This window comes from Trichechus manatus, unplaced genomic scaffold, assembly GCF_000243295.1.
Source record: "Trichechus manatus latirostris isolate Lorelei unplaced genomic scaffold, TriManLat1.0 scaffold00041, whole genome shotgun sequence".
In the NCBI taxonomy this organism is placed as follows: domain Eukaryota; kingdom Metazoa; phylum Chordata; class Mammalia; order Sirenia; family Trichechidae; genus Trichechus; species Trichechus manatus.
Genome location: NW_004443977.1, coordinates 66,822 through 83,344, shown reverse-complemented (window position 1 = coordinate 83,344; position 16,523 = coordinate 66,822). Strand labels below are relative to the sequence as shown.

Sequence of the window (16,523 nt, the reverse complement as noted above, 5' to 3'; positions counted from 1 at the left end):
AACAAGCAATTATAAAATATGCTGGAAACAAACGAAAAAAAAAAAAGCCCCAGCAAGGAAATATAAGGACTTAGCAAAGTAATATAATATATGAATATACGATAATATGAAGAATGTAAAATGGAAATTTTGTATTTAAAATATCATAGCAAAAAATAATAAAACTCAATGTGTAGGATCAAAACCATAAGGGAGATGACAAAAGAAAGAATCAATGACTTGAAGTTAGAAAAATATAAACTACTCAGTATGAATAACAAAGAGAAAATAGACTAAAAAAAAAGAACAGAGACCCAAGGACATGTGGAATTATAACAAAATATCTAACATTTTGTTAGATAGGAGAGAAGAAAGAGAGGAGGGGAGAGAAAAGGCCGTGTGAGAAATATTCTAAGAAATAATGGCTGACATTTCCCCCAAATGGGTGAATGACATAAACTTTCAGGTTCAAGAAGCTAAGCAAACCCCAAAGAGCTTAAACCGAAAGAAATCCACACCAAGATACATAATAGTCATTTAAAAAAAAAAAAAACAAAGTCACCCCTCCCCCCAAAAAAATCTGCAAAGCAGTGAGAGTGACTCAACACCTCATCTACTGGGGAAAGATAATTCAAATGACAAAAGATTTCTCATCAGAAACTACAGAAGCCAGAAGAAATAGGCATGCCACTATTCAAGTGCTGAGAGACAAAGAACTGTCAACCCAGAATCCTATATCCAATGAAGATATGGTTCAAGCATGAAGGGGAAATCAAGACATTCACACATGAAAGAAAACTAAGACAATTTGTGGCCAGCAACCTACTCTAAAAAGAAAGGCTAATGAAAGTTTCTTGAACAGAAAAAAATGATAAAAGAAAAAATCTTGTATATCAGGAAGGAAGAAAGAATAACAGAGCAAAAATATACATAAATAAAATAGACTTATTTTTTCTCTTGAGTTTTCTAAATACTATCTAATGGTTGAAGCAAAAAATTATAGCACTGTGTAATGTGGTTTCAATGTATGTAGAGGAAATATTTAAGACAATTATAAATAAGGGAGGGGAAAAGAACATAAAGGGAGTTAAGTTTTCTACACTTTGCTCAAACTGGCAAAAATGTGGGCACCAGTAGATGGTGATGAGTTATGTATATATAATGCAGTACCTAGAGGAAGCACTTAAAAAAGTCATACAATGAGATACACTCAAATACACGGTAGGTAAATCAACATGGAATTCTAAAACATGTTCAAGCAACCCATAAGAAAGCAGGAAAAAGAAATCAGAGAAATGAAAAAATAACACAGAGAACAACAGAACACAAATAAAATGGCAGACTTAAGCATTAACATACCCAAAATTACAATAAATGGAAATTGTCTAAATACATCAATTTGAAGGCAGAGTAGATTAAAAAACTTGACCCAAGTATACGTTGTCTAAAAGAAATTCACTTCAAATATCATGTAGGTAGGTTGAAAATAAAAGGATGGAAAAAGCTATCTTATGCAAAACATTAAGCAAAAAAAGGAGGAGTGGCTATATTAGTATTAAATAAAGTAAACTTCAGAGCAAAGCTTTCTGCTTATCCACTAGTATATTTGATGGCACTTCTTCCTCCCATGCCCTGTTACAGGGTAGAGAATTGCTCAGCACCTTATTCAGGCATTTCAGTAGTCCCGCCTCAGCATCAGATTTTAAATATTTTGCTTGCACATCAATCCATCTAAATATCAACTAGCATTTGTAAGTTTCTATTATATGTCAAGGAATGTTTTAGATTTGAAAGATACAGCTCTGAAAAATAGACAATATTCCAGTTCTCATGAAGCATATCTAATGAGAGAAGAAAAAAATAATAAATTAATTTCTGGTAGCATTAGTGCACTGAAGAAAGTAAACTAGAAAGATAGAATAACAGTATAGAGTGACAGGAAGAACATGTGTTTCTATGTTATATGCTGTTTAGAAAAGATATACCAAAGTTTCATTTGCTTTTTATAGACATTTTGGGTGGTCTTTTGTTTAACGAGTTTATTCTGTCTTCTGAGCAGGCTATAATTTTTTCTCATTTGTGTGACTCTATCTTAGTTACTTAGTCACCTTAGTCAAAGGTGTGCCTGACCCAAGCCATGGTCCTTTCAGTCGTCTTACATGCATGTGAAAACTGAACAATGAAAAACAAAGACAGAAGAAGAATCGATGCATTTCAATTGTGGTGTAGGCAAAGAACAGTGAATATACCACGGACTGTGGGAGAAAAGACTCGGTGATCCACTTCCGTAAAAATTACAGCCTAGGAAACCCACTGGGGCGGTTCTACTCTGTCCTCTAGGGTTGCTGTGAGTCAGCATCGACGTGATGGCACACAACAACAACAAGCCAGAAGAGAAAACAAATCTGTCTTAGAAGAAATACAACCAGAATGTTCCTTACAAGTGAGGATGGTGAGACTTCAACTCACTTTGGACACTTCATCAGGAAATATCAATCACTAGAAAAGGACATCATGCTTGGTAAAGTAGAGGGTCATTGAAAATGAGAGAAATTCTCAGTGAGCTGGATTGGCACAATAGCCACAACAATGGACTCAAATATATCAACTATCATGAAGATGCCACAGGACAGGACAAGGATTCATTCTGTTATACATAAAAGCCAACTCAACAACACCTAACAACATCTTTTTGTTTTACAACCCCTGATCCGTCAGTTCCTCCTGTGATGTATTTCTTAAACATAGTTTCATTTAACAAATGTTGTCAGTTGTAGAGTTATTATTAGATAATAATTTTCTTTATTAAAAGAAATAATTTCATGATGTTTAAGAAAGCACCTTAAAATTGCCTTTTCTACAGGCAACTGAAACTTCTATAATTCTCCTAGTAGACTTCTATTCGCAAAGTTAGCATGGGAGGCCACCATGCAGGAATAAATAATAGGAAATAACTTTGGGGCACTTATGGGATTCTAATTTGTTAGTTTTTCATTTCGAGGTAAATAATCTATGGGTACATAGTGTGTTAAATCTCTAGCAGATATTTGATATTGTTCATGTAACAGTTGAATTAAAAAAAAAAAGTGATGTAAATCAGATCATGCATGCCACTCTTCCAAAAACTCCAGTCTCCTCCTACCCGACTCAGAATAAAATCTACAGTGTACTACATTATTTGGGGGCCAAAACAAAGAACTGTATTAATATAAGTATAAATATGTTGCTATTTTATGGCACTATTTTAATTTTTCCTGATTTGATGTCTCATAAAATTCAATCATCTATAGTCTGAAAGCCGTCAATATTTTCTTGGCTATAGTACGACCTATAGCTTTGTTTCATAACAACTAAGTGGGAGGGAGCTAGCATTCATCATTTCTAAATAGTGATATTACTATGCATGTCTGTCATTTGAGACCCAGCTTATTCTGATCGAAATTTCCAGTTAAAATTTAGGTTTTCTCCGCATCTTGGCACTTTAGAATCAGACAAACCAGATTCAATATGGGAAGATAATCTAAACTGTATTGAAAATACACACAAAATTGTTTCCAACTCTAAAATTCTTTAAAAATGCTATCTAATCAAGATAGGCTAAAATAAATGAATAAGTTAGACAAGTAAACCTCAAAAATGGGTAATTTGTGCCCCTTTCTTCTTTTCTTACAAAAGTTTGTTGCCTTCCTTCAACCCTCTTTTAGAAGTCCCTGGATGGTGCAAACAGTTAATGCTCTTACCTCCTAACTGAGTGGTTAAGGGTTCAAGAACACCCAGGGTCACCTCAGAAAGAAAGTCCTGGTGATCTACTTCCAAAAAATCAGCCATTGAAAACTCTGTGGAGCACAGTTCTATCTGACACACATGGTGTCGTCATGAATGGATGGCAACTAGTACTCTCTTTTAAAGAGAATATAGTATGAAGTTTCTGATGAAAAAAAATCCATAAATTATGAATTTTTCTCATGATTAACAGAAATGGTGGACCTGCAATTGTAAAAGCAAACCATAACAAGGCAACCTCTAAAATTCCTGGAGCATGTCTGCATGGATCTCAGGACCAGGCCTTCCTCACTTCCTACACACTTAAATTCAACTGATGAATTGAGGAGATTATGCAAGGTCCCCCAGAGAACTTCTGCAACCCACCTGTGAGAAGAATGCATCTTTCTTTCTTGCCCTTGTAGTAGAAACTTTGGTCTTCTAGTCGGACCTCTGTGCCATATGCCTACCATTCAGGCATAAATCTTTACTGACATCTGTGGAAATAAGAATGGGGGATGTTTCTGGATTGTGTTGCTAAATGCAATGTTGATCAAAAATAATTTGAGTTAGGGCAGCTGAAGAATTAAAGAAAAGCAAGGATCAATAGCATGTTCTTAAAATGTTGGTTTTTATATTTTTGATCCTCTTTAAAACACAAGTGTTTTGCAGTGCTAGAAATGTCTAGTTAAGTCCCAGTAATTTTAAAGATACTATTCAGTGGTTGAAATGTCATTAGAGCAGTTTATAGATCTAATGTATTTCCCCTAAAGAAGAACATGACTGAGATATTACAAAAATGTCAAAAAACTGGGAAGGAAAGATATGGAAGCCAAGAAATTTTTAGCTAGTGACTCAATGTTCCATTTATAATTATACAATATAAACCACCTTCTTTAGAATGGAAAGGTCTTCTAGGGAAGTGTAATACATGTTCTGCATAGCTGCCTTAGCACTGACATTTATGTTCCCTGTATAGTCTTGAATAATGTGAAAAATACATACCTATATATAATTTTAGGAAACGTACAATAATGAGAAGTTTCATATAGTTAAGATAAAAACTTTTTTTGGCTTGACAAGAATTACACTTCAGTATAGGACACTAGGAGGCTTGGTGGAGTAGTAGTTAAGCTTTTGGCTACTAACCAAAATGTCAGCAGTTTGAATCCACCAGCTGTTCCTTGGAAAACCTATGGGACAGTTCTACTCTGTCCTATAGGGTCATTATGAGTCGGAATCAACTCAATGGCAACAGTTTTTTGGTTTTTTTTTTTAAACAGGAAACTATGTATAGAGGACTATTAATCACAGAATAGTCTCCATGGAATTTTTGCAGCTAACTTTTCTATGTACTAATATGGAGAAATTCATAATATACTGTTAACTGAGAAAAACAAGTTTCAAAATATTACATATGTTTACTTTTTTCTGTAGGAAAGAGTGAATTAGAAATTTATATTTATATATGCTTATAAACTGCATAAAGGAATAATAGGAGATATATAGTAGTCCTGGTGGTGCAGTGGTTAAGCACTTGGCTGCTAACCAAAAGGTCGACAGTTCTAACCCAACACCTGCTCTGTGGGAGAAAGATGTGGCAGTCTGTTTCTAAAGATTGTAGTCTAGGAAATCCTATGGGGCGGTTCTACTCTGTCCTGTAAGGTTGCTATGAGTCGGAATTCACTCGACAGCAAAGGGTTTAAAAGATATGCAAGGAACTAATAAATGAATTTATGTGTCAAATGAGAAATAGAAAAGGTGACAGAAAGAGTGCAGGTGTTGAGACTTCTCAAAGTATATCTTTGTACATGATTTTGATTTTAAAAACATGTAAAATATTACCTATTTTTAAATTATATTTTTAAAATAGTTATTAAATGTTTATTAAAAAATGTGACTCATCTCAAGGAAAATATGAATTATTCTTTTATGATTCTTAATACTAAGTCCTTATTGATGAATATATTATCAGGAATTAAAAAGAAAAAAACTCCCTGTAATTATATCTAATATTTGTCTTATAATTCTTCCTTATTTTTGCTTCTGTTAACACTGGATTGCTGGATTGATTTGCCTAAATAGAAAAAAAACTAAAGGCTTTTGCATAAGTAGTGTATATCTACATATATACTCTTACATACACACATAGGGAGCCCTGGTGGCACAGTGGTTAAGAGCTTGACTGCTAACCTAAGGGATGGCAGTTTGAAGCCACTAGCTGCTCTGCTGGAGAAAGATTTGGTAGCCTGCTCTCTTAAAGATTACAACCTTAGAAACCCTATGGGGCAGTTCTACTCTGTCCTATAGGGTTGCTGTGAGTTGGAATTGACAACAAGGGGTATGGTGCACACACACAGATGCATATATCCTAAGAAAGAAAATATATTTTCAAGTTTGAATTAGGGTTTACCATCTCTATGCTATTTATTTATTATGGCTTGGAATCTTTGCATTTAAAGTCAGGATTAAGATTGAGTCAAAACTTATTTTTTTCCAAGCTGCACTGCAGGTATTGGTGAAAAACAAGGCTCCAGGAAGTGATGGGATACCAACTGAGATGATTCAACAAACGATACAACGCTGGAAGCACTACTTGTCTACGCCAGGAAATTTGGAAGGCAGTTACCCAGCTAACCAACTGGAAGAGATCCATATTTGTGCCCATTCCAAAGAAAGGTGAGCCAACAGAATGTAGAAATTATCTAACGGTATCATTAATATCAGAGCCCTGGTGGCACAGTGGTTCAGAGCTCGGCTGCTAACCAAAAGGTTGGCAGTTAAATCCACCAGCTGCTCCTTGGAAGCCCTATGGGGCAGTTCTACTCTGTCTTATAGGGTTGCTATGAGTCAGAATCAACTCGATGGCAACAGATTTGGTTCGGTGTTTGGATCATTAATATCACATGCAAGTAAAATTTTGCTGAAGATAATTAAAAAATGGTTTCAGTAGAATGTCAACAGGGAACTGCCAGAAATTCAAGCTGGATTCAGAAGAGGATGTGGAACGAGGGATATCATTGCTGATGTCAGATGGATCTTGACTGAAAGCAAGAGAATACCAGAAAGATGTTTACCTGTGTTTTATTGACATGAAAAGGCATTCAACTGTGTGGATCACAGCAAATTATGGATAACACTGTGAAGAATGGAAATTCCAGAACTCTTAATTGTGCCCAGGCAGAACGTGTACATAAACCACGAGGCAGTCATTTGAACAGAACAAGGGGATACTATGTGGTTTAAAATCAGGAAAGGTGTGTGTCAATGTTGTATCTTTTCACCATACTTATTCAATCTGTATATTGAGCAAATAATCCGAGAAGCTGGACTATATGAAGAAGAACACAGCATCAGGATTAGAAGAAGATTCATACAACCTGCGATATGCAGATGACACAACTTTGCTTGCTGAAAGTGAAGATGACTTGAAGCACTTACTGATGAAGATCAAAGACCACAGCCTTCAGTATGGATTATACCTCAACATAAAGGTGACAGAAATCTGCAAATCAGGACTAATAAGCAACATTATGATAAACAGAGAAAATATTGAAGTTGTCAAGGATTTCATTTTACTTGGATCCACAATCAATGCCCCTGGAAGCAGCAGCAAGAAATCAATTGAAACATTGCATTGGGCAAATTTGCTGCAAAAGACTTCTTGAAAGTGTTAAAAAGCAAATACGTCACTTTGAGGACTAAAGTGTGCCTGACTCAAGCCATGATATTCCCAATCACCTCATATGCATGCGAAGCTGGACAATGAATAAGGAAGACCAAAGAAGAATTGATGCCTTTGAATTATGGTATTGGTGAAGAATATTGACTATACCATTGACTACTAGAAGAATGAACAAATCTGACTTGAAAGAAGTACAGCCAGAATACTCTTCAGAAACGAGGACAGTGAGACTTGTTTTCATGTGCTTTGGACATGTTATCAGGACAGACCATTCCCTGGAGAAGGACATCATGTTCTGGTCAGTGAAAAAGAGGATGACCTTCAAGGAGATGGATTGACACAGTGGCTGCAACAATGGGCTCAAACAGAGCAAGGATTGTGAGGATGGTGTGGGACTGGGCTGTGTTTTGTCCTGTTGTACATAGGGTCTTTATAGTTGGAACTGACTTGATGGCACCTAACAACAACAACAAAACTTATTTTAATTCAATTCAACCTAACAAATATTTTTAGGGCCCCTACTATGTGGCAGTGAATAAAACCTACAGATATCCCTGCCTTTATGGACATAACATTCTAAGTGGTTGGGAAGGATAGTAAGACAGACAAGAAGCAATGTAATACAGTAGTAAATTTTACATTACCGTATTATTATTATTAAGTCCTATGAGAAAAATGAAAAAGTAAGGCAGTTAGAGGGATCCTGAGTGCCAGGGAGAAAGTTGGGGTTTAATTTTAAATAAGGTGGTCAGGGTATGCCTAATTGAGAAGGTGGCATTTGAACAAAGACTTGAAGGATGTGTGAGTATTTACTTGTCTATATCCGGGGGAAGAATGTTCTAGGGAGATGGAATAGCTACTGCAAAAGTCCTAAGGCAGGAGCTTTCCTAAACTACTTGAGGAACAGCAATGAGACCAGTGTGAAATGAATACCAGGAGAGTTCAGATGGACTTGTACAAGTCAAGGAATTTTGGTTTTCATTCTGGGTGAAGCTGGAAGTGATTGTAAGGTTCTGAGCAAAGGAGTGATAAGATCTGACTTATGTTTAAAAGAATAGATTATTGAGAACAAGGGTAGAAGTAGGAGATGATTCCAGTAATCCAAGCAAGATATGTAGTGATGTGAGCCAGAGTGGTAGGTAAAGGTGGTGGGAAGTGTTCAGATTCTGGATATATTTTGAAGGTACAGCCAATGTGATTTGCTGTCAGATTGGCTGTAGGCTATGAGAAAAAGAGAAGCAAAATTTTATCCCATAATTTTGGCCTCAGTAACTTGATGAAAAGAGTGCTTTCAAAAAAGACTGGAAAGTGTAGTACAGGGGGTCACATGTACACACCAGTAGGACCACACAGGGAAGAAACAGCCAAGGGTTGACTAGGAAAAAACTTCCAAGAGGAGAGAATTAATAGGATATAGGCCAGAGTAAGTTAATTCTCCAGATATCTTGTATAATACTGTGATCAGTCTTACGTGACCAACTCAGGGGCTTTGTTATCATGTTGTAGGGAGATATCCAATCCTCAAAACAGTTTATTTATTATGATTTTCTTGTTTTGGTAAAGATGTATGTCTTAGATGAGAATTTGTGATATCTATAAGAGAATGATAATACAAATTTTAAATTAAGCACAGCAATATAATAAAGAAATATTGAGAAGACATTTAAGATTCGTTCCACTGAATGTAGTATAGTACTTAAAAATATATATATTATTATATCTGTTATGGATTGAATTGTATTCCCCAAAAATGGGTGTCTACTTGGCTAGGCCATAATTCCTAGAATTGTGTGATTATCCACTATTTTGTGATCTGATGTGATTATCCTATGTGTAGTAAATCCTAACTTCTGTGATGTTAATGAGGCAGGATTAGAGGCAATTATGTTAATGAGGCAGGACTCAATCTACAGGGTTAGGTTGTATACTGAGTCAATCTCTTTTGAGATATAAAAGAGAGAATCAAGCAGAGAGGAGGCGGACCTCAAGCCACTAAGAAAAAAGAGCCAAGAGAAGAACGTGTCCTTTGGACCCTGGGTCCCTGTGCTGAGAAACTCCTAGGCCCAAGGGAGGATTGATGACAAGGACCTTCCCCCAGAGCCAACAGAGAGAGAAAGACTTCTCCTGGAGCCGACACCCTGAATTTGGACTTCTAGCCTCCTCAACTGTGAGAGAATAAATTTGTTTGTTAAAGCTATCCACTTGTGGTATTTCTGTTATAGCAGCACTAGATAACTAAGAGAATATCCAAGGGGCCATATGAGCATCCCTGGTGGTATACTAGCGTTTAGGACTGATTGAACATTTCCTGATGGCATGGGTTAAAGAACAGGCATTATCAGAAAAAGAAAAACTCATAAGGCCAGGGTCATCCATAAGAGAAGAGAGCCACATGCTCCCCTCTTCTCCTACGGCCCCACAGAGACTCATGTCAAAGACAAGGCACTGCTGGATCTGTTTCAGTTGAGAGACCCCTCCTCTCTGTGGGTCTCCATCTATAAAGGATATATATAGATGGGAAAGTAGCCTTGTCATTGGGGTAATACCCAAGCTTCTTGGTGCCAGGCAGTCTAATTGGGGATGCCATCTTTTAATAAGAGTTGTCTTAGAATCTAGCTGCCCAGCTTCTGGAGATTTTGAGGCTTCCCAGATGAAATCCCTGATCTCTGATTCTGTGTACAGTCCCTTCTGGATCATTGTCCAGACAACCTAGAGTAAGCTCTTGGCATCAGTTCTAAATAACTGCTTGTTGCATCAAATATAGTTCCCATGTATGTCCATATGTGGCTTGAGTGAAATATTTTTTTTTACTTTAAGACATTTTCAGGACATTTCCACAAATTTCTGACAGGGGTGTTGAAGTAGGTTCAGGCTGACAGTAAAACTTTAATTTTATTCATGGCTGAGCCCATAACATTCTATATAAACTTCTGAGAAAAATTTAAGCTTCTGAGTGTGGGAGGACTTTCTCTTATCAAAAACGTTCATGATATTACTCATTCTGGTGATAATAAGTACCTTTTTAATATATCAGGCTAAGCAAACTCTTTATAATTTCCTCTGTGACTCTGAAAACCTTGTTTTTAATGCTTGTCAATATAAAAACCATTTCATCAATATTTAAAACCGGACGTGTCTCATGAGCTCGCTAAAAGAATGAAAATCAGTTGGAATGATTGTGTAGTTGGCATGCTTTAACGCCAGTTTTTTCCCTGTTTGTTTCTTAACCAGCAGCCTAGGAACAAGTGCATCAAGTGTTTTAGGAAATCTGCAACTGCTACTTAGTATTGACTGCGTATTTGCAGTATTCACAAAAATGCCTTTGTTATGTTATACAAGATGGGAATTTAATGAGGTTATATTAGTGTAGGGTGTGTCTTAGGCCATTCACTTTTGAGATATAAAAGAGCAAATTAGGCACAGAAGCAAGGATGCACAGATAGGGGAAGACAGATGTCATGTCACATGAAGATTGCCAAGGAAAGGAGGAACAGAAGCTAGAAAGAGACAAGGACCTTCCTTCAGAGCTGACAGATAGAGAAAACTTTCCTCTAGAGCTGGGGCCCTGCTAGCCTCTTAAACTGTGGCAAAATAAATTTCTGTTAGTTAAAATATTCACTTTTGGTATTTCTGTTATAGCAGCACGAGATAACTAAGACACCCGGTAAGTGTGACAAAGCAGTATATAAATCATATCTTTTGACTTTCTACCTGGTGTTCTTTTCACTTGCATTCCAAAACATATCAAACTGTTCCATGAATTAAACAAAAATGTTATTTGTCAACATTTGTAGTTTTCTCTTCACTTTAGCCTCATGCTATAGAGAACACTTTATGTCTTCTCCTCCTTCTCAATCCTGCATTGCAATGTAACATGATCTTATGCATGAAAGTATGTTCCACATGTCCTACTACAAAAGTATTTGCAAGAATTTTAGATTTATATTTGGTTCTACATTAAATGCTGGCTTTATTATGATAGCATAAATTCTATCATAAATTCTATTAATTGAATATGTATATATCCTGTATTAAAATCTACTAAAAGATGTTGTCAGAATATTTAAGAAAAATACAAGCAAGGCAAATTTTAAAAAATAAAGTTAATTTTTAAAGTATTGGTGTTTGTAGTTTCTAACCTGGAAAAGCTGAATCAAAATGATGAACTATAGATAACCGCAGGCCAGTATGATTAGAGAAAGAGCCATTGAGATTTGGAATTGTAGCATCTAACTAGCACTGTTGTTTTCTGAGTTATGAACATATCTGTAGAATAAGTAATTATAAGGGAATTAGGTTATTGGAAAATATTGCTTTTGTACTGAAAAGAATTATCTCTAAATTTTATAAATTAATATTTACCTGCAATTTCTTGCTTTTGATTGAAGAAGACTTAATTCTTCTTTATAACAGTAAAATTTAAAAGAAACATTCTTGCCTAGTTCAAAACAGAGAACTGAGGCGTTGATTTGGTGATCCTTGAGCCTCTGGAGCATGATTGCAAGAAACAAGAATGCTCAGCAGGAGTGGTGGCAGGTAGGACCATATGGCCTGGCAAAAGAGGTAACGGTACCCCTGAGGTTGACAGATGCAACTGACAGCACTTCAGCAAAGGTACTGGCCCCTGAGACAAGACCATCTTTATTCACACCAGTGCTCAACACAGAGGGGGTTTTACCAGCAGAAAAGAAATAAATTCACAGTCTCGGTAGGGACACATATGAGATGGAAGTAACTCTGAGGAAACTATGGTGTGTGTGTGTGTGTGTGTGTCTGTGTGTGTGTGCATGCACATGGTCGCATGGTGGTGATGATGATGGTGTTACTAGGAAGAAACTGAGATCTTGAGTTTGCATGTGAAAGAAACCTTCCTCCAACCTGTGAGAAAACTAAATGTATTTCAAAGATCCAACACTATTTTTTTAAACACGTTTTTGTCAATAATTAAAATTCCAAAAAGATAGAGCTCTTCATTCCATTAGTTTAAGATATTCTGTGTTTACATCTATTCAAGCTATGGTTCTATGTGCTTGGAGGGAGTGTTCACTGACTTTTGTTGCACATATGGCATGTCAGTGTTTTAGAGGTTATTTGCCTTGAATAAAACAGAAATTAGGCACTGACATTAATTATATGCATCCCAACAACAATTTTAAAACTCTCTTTCTTTCTTATTTTGTGTTGAGCAAGCTCAAATCTCTTACCTAAAATCGTGCAACAATAGGGCTCGTTGGTCAAGTATGAGCACTACTGAAGCATAGTTGATATTATAAAATGCTTTCCCTCATTTACTTTCTTTTCATTGCTATTGTTACTAATTATTTTCATTTTGTATGACTCCAAAAAATTATAAAGGTACAAAGATGACATTTTTATTAAATGCATTTAAAGAGCGGAAAAGAATACCATAACTCATCTTGGACATGCAATATTTGAATAATATTAAAGCAAGGATCTCAAACAAGGATCATCTATTGATTATTATTCCCTAAAAGAATAAGGCAGACAGTGCATTGCAAGGTCTTGATGTCTTCATCATCCTTGAATCCTGAGGCCTCTAAAACCAAAGAGTTACAGTGAAAAAAATGTCATTTTTTCCAATAAACTAACTATTTGATTCACAGTTTCCACCTAGGGCCCTTTTCTTTCAAGGAAAAAAAAATTAATTCTATGGCACCCAACTACAACAAAATACCTAATTTTGACTAGAGTTGCAGTTTTTCCCTTTCAATTTGAGTTAGGGAATTGGAGTTCAGCCAAGTGAATGACTGTATATCAGCCTCTTTGTTTTTCCCTAATTACAACAATTTGTAGCCTAACGCTTTTTCAGATATCTAAAGGGAAAAAATCATAGCGGAATAAAATTGTTCATTTCATCTATATGCCACTCTGCACCAAATGCTATGACAGTGCAGCAAGGTCAACACATTAGAGGGGAACTCTGTGAACAAGTCCATTCTTGTGGAGAGACACTGTGACTAGTACCTGTTTCCCCCCCCTTTTATTAATTGTTTTTCCCAAGGGTTATTTTGGGCCCCTTTTTATTTTTTTCCTTCTTTTCTTTCGGATTAAGGTTAAAGGATTTTTCTTTATTGTTTTTTTTTTATTTTCTTTTCCCTTTTTTTTTCCTTGCTTTTAAACCCCATTTTTTTTCTTTTAATGACATATTTTCCTTTTGTCATAGAGGGTGATTCCATGCCTCTGGGACATTCGTTAGTTATCTGTGAAAGAACAGCCTCAAATCCTAAATCAGTAGAAAGTTTATGTCCTCAGGCATGAAAGAAAAATCTATTCTCACTAGCCTCCTGTTTTTTACTTCAAGCAGGGAGTAAAAATGAGAAATGTGGGAAGCAATACTGGTAACTGTGTGAGTTTTAGTCAACTATGAAGTTAGAGGGAACACAGTCCGCAAGAAAGCACCCTTACTTCTGACACCAACTGCAATTTTGGGGGTTTCCAAAGCTACCCACTTTCAGGTTTGATAATTCATTAGAAAGACTCACAGAACTCACTGAAAATTATAATACTCATGGTTATAGTTTATTACAGGGAAAGGATACAGATTGAAATGAACCAAGGGAAGAAGTGCATAGAGTGGAATCCAGGGAAGTACCAAATGCAGAGCTTCTGTTATCCTCTCCCTGTGGAGTCAGGAGATATTACCTTCCTGGTATTGATGTATGACAATACGCGTGGGGTATTGCCAGTCAGAGAAGGTCACCTGAGCCTTGATGTCCAGAATTCTCACTGGAGTTCCATCACATAGACACGGCTGATTGACTTCCCACGTGGTTGATCTCAGTCTCCAGGTTGACTGATACAGACCCAAAGCCCACGTAGTAAATCACATTGTTACCATCTGGTTTGGCCCAAGGTCCCAACCCTAAACCACATTGTTACTATCTCCTGTGGGCAGCCCCCGCCAAGACAAGTCACTGTGGCCAGCCCCCAACCCTAAATCACATTGTTAGACTATCCAATGTATCCAGGAAAACAAACATACTCCTAACAGGTAGAACATTCCAATGATTTAGAGATTACCTTCCAGAAGCTGAGGCCAAAAGCCAGAATTCTTTTTGAACAAGATCAGATTCTTTACTACACAGTAACCAAGCAGTCTCTCCCTCAGTCCTCATTAACAGCATCACCAGAATCTAAGTACCTGACTCCCTCTCCCTTTTGTCATTCAGAATCTCTGAAAGTTCCACTTTGAGCAGCTGAATTGCTTCTCCTTACTCACCACCCAGGAATATCCCACCATTTTGCCCCTCCCAGTGATCACTGAATGGCTACTGATAGTCTCCACTATTCTTCCCCTTCTTGGTTCCCTGGCATTGCCTCAGGAAACTTCCTCTCATTGCTATGACTGCTGTCACTCATCTCCACCAGTAACTACAAGGAGTGGGTAAGAAATATCCCACCCTTATCGTCTGTTATTATAGTCACTGCATTCTGTGAGTTGGCTTTTGGGCTCTCAGTTTTCCATGTTTTTAATAATGCGATTTTAAAAATATACTTGACTCATCCGATTCACTATCACTTTTCCTTTTTTTTTTGCCACTCCCCAACTCTGTCTTCCAGAATCCAGGCAGAAGTTTCCTAGTGACTATATTTCCTGACAATTTTAGTATGTATGGCTGATGCTGCAGTGAAAACTTCACCCAATTCTAAAATCCAAGAAAATTCCAACACCAAGTTAAATGTATGGACCTGAAATCTGTGCCTATTTACGGTGATACTCCCCTCTACTTGCCATCCTGTGGAAGAGTAAGTATGAGCCACGATTCTCTAACTGCTTGACCTTATGATCTCTAGGGGAAATCACTGTTTATGAAGCATTGAGTTTCTGTTTTTGGGTTGGAAAATTTGGCAATGGATTTTGGTGGTGGTAGCACAACATGACTGATGTAATTGGTGTCAGTCATTCTGTGTCCCATGAGGTTTTTTATGTCCAGTTTAGCCCATGTCCATTTTTTTTAGCTGAGGCACCTCAAAATATACATCCAAACACAACCACATTAGACTTGTCCCGAGACAACTCTGCACCTCATGGGCACTGTCTCTGTTATCTAGTACTGCTGTAACAGAATACCACAAGTGGATGGCTTTAACAGAGAATTATTCTCTCACAGTCTAGGAGGCTAGAAGTCCAAATTCATGGCACCATCTCCGGGGAAAGGCTTTTTCTCTCTGTTGGCTCTGAGGGAAGGTCCTTGTCATCAATCTTCCCCTGTTCTAGGAGCTTCTCAGCACAGCCACCTCAGGTCCAAAGGATGCACTCTGCTCCCAGTGCTTCTTTCTTGGTGGTATAAGGTCCCTCTCCTATCCTCTCTTTTATATCTCAAAAAAGATTGACTCAAGATACAGCCAATCCTATAGATTGAGTACTGCCTCGTTAACATAACTGCCTCTAATCCTGCCTCATTAACATCACAGAGGTTAGGATTTACAATACATAAGATAATCACATCAGGTCAAAAATGGAGGACAACCACACAATACCGGGAATCATAGCCTAGTCAAGTTGACACACATTTTTAGGGGAAACAATTCAATCCATAACAGGCAGCTTACACTGTCTCTCCTAGCCATGTTGATCTCTTGCTTTGTTGATCTCCTATGCTTCCAAATAGAGCATTCTAGTGTTTCTGCATCTCAAGCTTGTATTCTTGTTAGGTGCTATGGAGACATTTCTGACTCACAGTGACCCTATGTACAAAAGAATGAAACATGGCCTGGTCCTGTGCCATCTTCAAAATAGTTGCTATGCTTGAGCCCATTGTTGCAGCCACTATGTCAACCCATCTTACTGAGGGTCTTCCTCTCTTTTGCTGACCTTCTCCTTTACCAAGCATGATGTCCTTCTCCAGGGACTGGACCCTCCTGATAACATGTCCAAAGTATATGAGACGAAGTCTTGCCATCCTTGCTTCTAAGGAGCATTCTGTACTTCTTCCAAGTCAGATTTGTTCATTCTTCTGGCAGTCCATGGTATATTCAATATTTTTCACCAACACCATAGTTTAGAGGCATCAATTCTTCTATGGTCTCTCATTGTTTAGCTTTCACATACATAAGAGGTGATTGAAAATATCAT

At 37.1% G+C, this 16,523-nt stretch overlaps 1 long non-coding RNA gene across 1 annotated transcript in view; it reads left to right on the top strand.

Moving 5' to 3' along the window:
• The first annotated feature begins 6,367 nt into the window (after nucleotides 1-6,367).
• Nucleotides 6,368-16,523, top strand: part of LOC111820552 (uncharacterized) — a 17,032-nt gene continuing 6,876 nt past the window's right edge. The window contains exons 1-2 of the long non-coding RNA XR_002824079.1: nucleotides 6,368-6,420; nucleotides 15,008-15,193. This is a non-coding gene — a long non-coding RNA (uncharacterized LOC111820552). The remainder of the gene's footprint in view (nucleotides 6,421-15,007; nucleotides 15,194-16,523) is intronic.